Below are 7,463 nucleotides of genomic sequence, written 5' to 3'. Positions count from 1 at the left end.
TGTTGCTATTACCAACCCTTAAGTGGTTGATCAATTAGTTGGTAGGGGGGTTAATTCTTATCAAGGTTTACATGTTATCAAACAGAACTGAAATAAACATAACACATCTCTCACAGTAATATACATAAACATGTGTGTGTGTGCATGCGCACACGCACATGTGTGTGAATTAACAAATTATCATATCATATAACACATATGAGATAACTGTATTTGTTCACACAGATGTGAGTGTATGTGTGTTAAAGACAGAGAGAAAGGAAGAGAGAGAGAAAGGGAAAGAGAGAAGGAGGATTGTATTTCATGGAAACAGGATTTATTCATAAAGACTGTGTAGAGTCGGAATGAGCTGCTTGCCATTCCAATCTAAATGTGAGTCCCATGAGTTTTCTATGCACAGCTCCACTCAACTAGCTAATGTATGTCACAGCCCAGCAACACAGATATTTTACTGCGACTAAGCCAACATTCTTTATTATTATGACCAACAATAGGAAAAACAAAACAAACAAACAAAAGTAAGAAAAATGAAAAATCAATGTTAGATATTGTTGGAGTTTCTGCAGTTACAATAGACAGACAAGTTCAAGAGTCTTTTGTTTTTGTTGGGTAATGTAAGTCAGGAGAAGAGGTGCAATGCCAATGGTCTTTGCCTGCCATACTCATGGACTGAGGAGATTGATATGGTGACCTTTTGTCTGACCTGAACAACTGCAAGTCAATATCTTTGAGCAAGCATTGCTAATTGGCTTAGTGGTTACAGTGATGGACTCGTGACTGTAAGATTGTGGTCTCAGTTCCTGGACTGGGCAATGAGTTGTATTCTTGAGCAAAACACTCCTTATTCTTATGAAATCTTCTAATGTTTGGCAAAATACTGTACCAAAGGGAACCAAGGATTTGAAGGATTTTAATGAGCAATTATTGTGATTAAGACATAAACAAAAGGGCACAAGATGACACTCTTCTAATAAATATATAAGAAACTTGAAAGCAGATGTTTCAGTTTAAATACTGGGGATTTTTTTGGTGTTGGAGATTGCCTTATTTATTGCACAACTCAGGTGAAACAAATAGCATTTTGCTCAAAAATGGCAAGTTAATTTTCTCAACAAAAGATGTGTGTGTGTAATGTGCTTCTGCACAGTTTTCAGTTTTCCATTCCATATGAGGTTATAGTAAAAGACCCTGGGTACCATACTATGAGATTGAGCCGAGACCCATATGATGTACAGCAAGGTGCCTAAGTACCTAACCACGCTGCACTCATATTTGCTTCCTATCTAAAGGGCTTGTCATTTTTATCCTTTGAAAACTGTATATGTAGAGTCATTGGGTTGGATGCTTAAACAAACTAAAAAGTGGTGGGGAGGAGGGAAAACAGGAAGAGATTTATTTTGGTGAATATGGAAAAAAGATTGTGTCTTCAAGGCCAAGGAAAGTAGAACATATAAAGTCTGCAAAGATCTGCAATGATTTGGTACTGCAAGACAGACTAATATCAAATGATTTACATAAAACTAATTTATGATAGACCATATATATATGGAATACTGGGAAATTACATGACAGTCATATAGAATACTGATGAAGCAGTGTATAATGCATGTGTTTGATTATATACATTGCTACTCACATTAACATATAAACACACACATACAAAGTCTATTAATAGAGATACTCTAGAAATAATTACATTTGAAAATATAATTTAAATTGTGTTTGAGAGAAAAATGAAATATTTCTAATAATCTATACATTTAACAAAATAATATCATTATTATTATTATTATCATTATTATCATTATTATTATTATTATTATTATTATTATTATTATTATTACTATTATTATTCAAAGTGGGCCTACCCATGTAATTTAAATTATAATCTATATACTTCTACACTTCATATATTCAGCACCAGGATATATATACAAAGCATACATTTCTTCTTGTAAATAATGTGCTTTTATGTACACCCTATGCAGGTAGTTGTAAGCAACTAACTACTCACTCCCTTACCTTCTCTTGTCCAGGGCTACAGCCTAGTAAATGCTTGTATAAAGCCCACAAAAGAATAAATAATAATGCAATTATATTAAAATGCAAATGTTGTTAACTAGTTGTTTGCATTGGTGTATGTAAATATGAAAACAAACAAACAAAAAAAGAAAACATGGAAACAACATTGTATTTCAAAACTGTCCTCTTGTGTACACAACTTCTATTCAAATTACACAGAGAAGGGGGAAAAAAACCTGGCTTTTGATGTAATCATGGGAAAGTGTAGGAATTGGCGGGTATTAGTCTAAGAAGTAATATATTAGCATTCTTTGTTCAGAATGTAGACAAAGTAAATTTGATATAAAAACAAATATCTAACAGAATGCTTCAATCTGGATTTTATTATGAAAACAAATTTGCACAAGCAGTGATAATTGGTTAAGATACAAATTAACCATTGAAATTCAAATAGAAATTCATAAAATGAAAATAGAGTGGAGACTGTACAGACTGTAGTAAGCTAAGTAGAGGAAATAGAATTTAGTTACGAATCGGATACAAAGGTACAAATATGTATTTTTTTAATAAAAACAAATTTCATTGAAATTTAATTTGCTTATTTAACAAATTGCTATGAAAACACCAGAATTTTGAGAAACAAACACTGAAAGTCTATAAAGTTATAATCACATTTATTTATTATCTTTTTTTTAGTGTGTATGTGTGTGTGCGTGTGTCTAACAGAAATGGCTGATATTCATATAGAAGAAAACTAACGCAAAAAGAAAAAAGAAAACAATACTTTGAAAAAATATTGTCTGTTAAGATGTAGATTAAATTTTTTTTGTTTTATGTAAAAAAAAAACTAGCAGTGGATTGGTGGAATTGTTAGAGAATCGGATGGGATGCCTTGCTGTATTTGTTCTAGTTCTGTGTATACCGAGTTCAAATTCCACCCAGTAACAAAAAAAAAAAAAGAACAGAGACACTTTTGCTAGGAGTTGAGACTGGCAGATAGTATCAGCAATATGAAAAACCAATGAAAATCAATGAAAACAGTTTCCTTGGTTCGGTCAGAAGATCGACTGCCACCATTACACCATGTAAGAAGCTTAAAATAAAATGTAATAATCATAAATAATGTTAATTAATGTCTAAGATTTCAGGTTTAGACTGAATAATTGAACACCACTATCTGACCCTTTGAGTGATTTTATCAGAGTTCACTCCATTGCAACTAGCCTGATAATACCTTCCTTCCAATAGTCATAGAGGCCCTGAAAAGGATCATAGGGGTGACCTTGCCTCATCTTACTAAACCATTACAAAAAAAGAAAATTTATCTGCTAAATAACTCATTAAACGATCTTCACTCATGAATGAAGATGTCTTCCAACATAAACTTAGACAAATAGCATATTTCAAATATACCTACATGAATAAACAGATTAACTTTTCAAGACATTCAATGTAATTTTCACAAAAATTTTCCCCGGTGACTGAAATGGTCTCAACAATTTGGTTCATTTATGTTACAAAATATAAATAAATCTATAAAATAAATTTTTCAAGACAATCCACATAATTTACATAGAAATTTTTACCCTACTTTTGACATGGTTTCAACTATTTGGTTCCATTTATGTTACTTTATGCAAATATTCATTACAATGTAAGTAAAAATGCAAAAGCAATTTAAACAATGATTGGAACAGAATGAAACTTCAATTCACTTTCAGCATCGAATTCAGTAAAAATGTCACCATTAGAAATAATGGAATTTAACATTTTTACAAAATGCACTTAACTAAATTTTGCATCTAAGAGAGGAAAATAATTGCCATAAAGCAACTGGAATAATAAATGGGATGAATTAGACAAAACAATATTTCTACTAAATTCCTGTTATATCAAAATCTCAGCAGAAAATATTGGGTTTTTGGTTTTGTTTTTTTGGTTTATATACCAAATAACACTTTATATTTTGAAGGAAGCAAGGAGGTCTCCCTACCCCTTTTCTTGGATGCAGCAGACATAGTTAAATGATGTTAAACAGTGTAACTGGAATATAATTAGAAATATACATAATTTGTTTATTTAAGTTAATTAGAAATTTATAGAAAAAAGTAGTCAGTCTAATTTTGGAAATATTAGTAGAATATTACATGGTCATGATTCTGTAGTTGTTATAGTCAGTACTGTTTGTGTTTATCAGTTATCAGTTTCTGGGTAATATCACCCGAGAATCCCTGGCATCTTTACAAAAAAGAACTCGAATGCCAATACTAAAATTGGTTGCCAGAGCACGAGACCCAAGTTTACTGAGGTGTATTCCATCTCTTGATAAATATTCCTTATTCACACCACCATCAGTCCAGAAAGCACTGTAATTGTCTAAGAATGCAAAACCACGAACCTGGCATGCACGCATGCAGCAACAATTTGTAACATTAGTTTTACGGTTCCATTCCCAAGACATTCCACTTCTAGGAAGAATGGAAGAAAACATGATTTTCGTCCCTTTTGGAACAGATAATTTAATTTGTTCCAACATTGCTCCAACTTTATGGGAAACCAGCTCTGCTGAACTTGTCTCAGCAAGATCATTGCCGCCAGCATGAACAATTATTCCTTTATAATCACCATTCTTTGTCAGTTTAATCGCTTCTTCAGAAATTTTTTCAATACAAGCATTATTAAAACTCCTTATATCAATATGACTGATACTTTGCCGAGCCATGTTTTTCACACCACCTCCCCACACATGTTTAATAACTGAACAGCCAATGATAAGAACTTTATTACCAAATCCTTGTTCAAAGTTTGTGCCATTTTCTTGAATTCTACAACAATTACTCTGTAAATGACTACACTCGTCTTTACTCCAAGACGATGATGCACATGAACTCAAACAATGCTGAGAACATGCCAGACTTGGACATGGACTTGTTGATGATGTTCGGCGAGGAGATGGTACATACAAACTACTTTTGGGGTTGTTAAAGCAATCAGGACTAAAGTCTATCCAATCAGTAACATCTATCCCTGGAGGAGTTTGATGCTTTGGTGATGGTTCTGAACACTCCATAGAAATGTCAACTGCCTGACTGTGTTCAATATGGCTCTCTAAATATTCCACACAACCTTCCAGTTCATGACACTTCCATTTCAGTTCATTATTATCTTGATGCAATTTAGATATTTCTTGTTTCAATTCTTCATTGCAGTCCTCAAGAGATTTTATCTGTTTCCGTATGTGGTAAAGTCCTCCTTCAAGTCGACAAAGTCTACAAACAAGACTGAATTCTGGTTCATCCACGTTATTATCACGACTAACAATGTTATATTCAGACAAACATGTGGAACATATTCTAGTGTTTGAACTGTTGGTTTGAGTACCGTTAGTCTGAACGTGTAAATCTGTGATAGATTTATCAGCACCCATCACTTTGCTCGATGATTTGGAAAGATCTTTCAGTATGTGCAAATTATCAGAAATATGGTTGTGTGTAATCTCACAATTTTTAATTGAGTTTTCTGGAACAAGAAGAAAATTTTCAGAACAGTTTTGTTCCTTAGAGTTACAGCTCATTTTTCACAAAGATATGTACTACATTGAGATTTTCATTTATTTTAACCAAATTAATCCAGTGTGTAGTCTAACAATGAACTTGTTAGTGATGTCAAGTGTGGTAAAATGTTGGTGGTAATAATAATAATAATAATAATAATAATAATTTGGTAAAATCCAATTCTCAATAACAAAGAAAAAATATTCCAGTGTCAGCCACTAGATAGACCAGAGAAGAACCGACTGACTTTACACACAATCAACTGTCTGCTATTTGTGTGCTTATCATTTCCAAACAATGGATGTTTTTATATATGTATTGTGTAGAAATAGTGAATTATAAAATAATGACAATCATTTCCACTGACATATATCCATCAAGTAGTCTCAGCAATCTCCTGTTCAAGTGATATTGTAAAGGGTCTCTTAGCAACCCTGTGTTCAAGCAATGTTATACATGGGGTGTTGTAATATATAAATGTTGATGTATTGAATAGAAAGTAGTAAAGGGAATTCCATAACATATGATATATGATGGTGATATATTATTCCGGAAACGTTTTGGTCAATCTGATGTAATTATTAGAAATAATCCATTAATTAGGGAAGCCAGACGTCGCCCATTTTTTTTTTTTTTAAGTTAACAAAATGAAAAGAGGCTGAAGAAGAGTTAGAAAGTCATTCAGTTGTTAAAGGTGAAATGTTTTCATTTCATACAAGGCAACTGAGAGAGAGAGGGAGAGAAAGAGCAAACACACTGCTTCACCGCTTGTCTCAGTTGTCTTGAATCAATATAAATAATAGCCGAGATGTGAAGATTAACTACATGGCAGTTTGTGCCCTTTAATCAGGTAAATAACTGTTCTTGATTGGCAGCATACAACTAGAGCTGGGTTGAAACAGTGGGGTTAACCAGATTAGTATGCGTATTTATACAATTTCAACTGATTAGTGGTGACTGATTTAGTTTGCTCGAGATAATTCAGAGCAAAGCTAATAACTGGCTGCATGTGTTTGCAAATCAAACTACATCTACTGATAATATTCATTTTCACTAAATCCTAATACTGATGAATTAAAATTGCTGAGCCATGCAATCTGGATACGTCACTTTACACATCAATTCAGGTAGGACATCCTCACTGACAGTTTCCATCTGCTCAGTCCAGTAAGCAAACAGAGTATTTTAAATTACATTGGATATTTCACTGGAGTTGAATCAAAGAAGATACTCAGTGAAATGTCTAGAAAAGCTTACAACCTATATTTTCGTGAACAATAAACAAACCATGGCCTTTTTTTTTTAAAATATCTTTATATATATATATATATATATATATATATATATATATATATATATATATATATGTATGTATGTATGTATTTGTATGCATATATATATATGTATGTATGTATGTATGTATGTATTTGTATGCATATATATCTGTGTGTGAGTGTATATATACGATACACACACACACAGTGAATGAGAAATTAGAAGACAAGGGATATGTGAAAGAGAGAGAGAGAAAGAGAGAGAGAGAGAGAGAGAGAGAGAGAGAGAGAGAGAGAGAGAGAGAGAGTTGATTAAATCCAAAAGTAATTATACAGACCAACTTAAGATTAAAAAATAAACATTGATATTAACAATTGTTGATAAGATGAGAAATCCCAACAATGATATTATATATATATTTATGTGTGTGTGTGTGTGTGTGTATCATGGATGATGATGTTGATGTATGTGTATTTATATACATATAAACATGAAAAAAAGAAACAAACTAACAAAAGAAGAATTGAATAGAATACTGACATTTGAGTAAGTATTGTTAATCTGTGAGTGGATATCTGCAGTTTGGAATTATTGCTGGAGAATCTTAGCCGA

At 32.4% G+C, this 7,463-nt stretch overlaps 1 protein-coding gene across 3 annotated transcripts in view; it reads right to left on the bottom strand.

Annotated features, from left to right (window-relative positions):
- The window catches only part of LOC106874603 (protein SCAI), a 207,198-nt gene that overhangs the window by 132,399 nt on the left and 67,336 nt on the right, over positions 1 to 7,463 (bottom strand). The gene's annotated exons all lie outside the window — the stretch shown is intronic.

This window comes from Octopus bimaculoides, chromosome 21 (genome assembly GCF_046866305.1).
Source record: "Octopus bimaculoides isolate indiv1 chromosome 21, ASM4686630v1, whole genome shotgun sequence".
Taxonomy (NCBI): Eukaryota; Metazoa; Mollusca; class Cephalopoda; order Octopoda; family Octopodidae; genus Octopus; species Octopus bimaculoides.
Note: the sequence above shows the minus strand (reverse complement) of the source record. Positions and strands in the feature narration are given on the sequence as shown.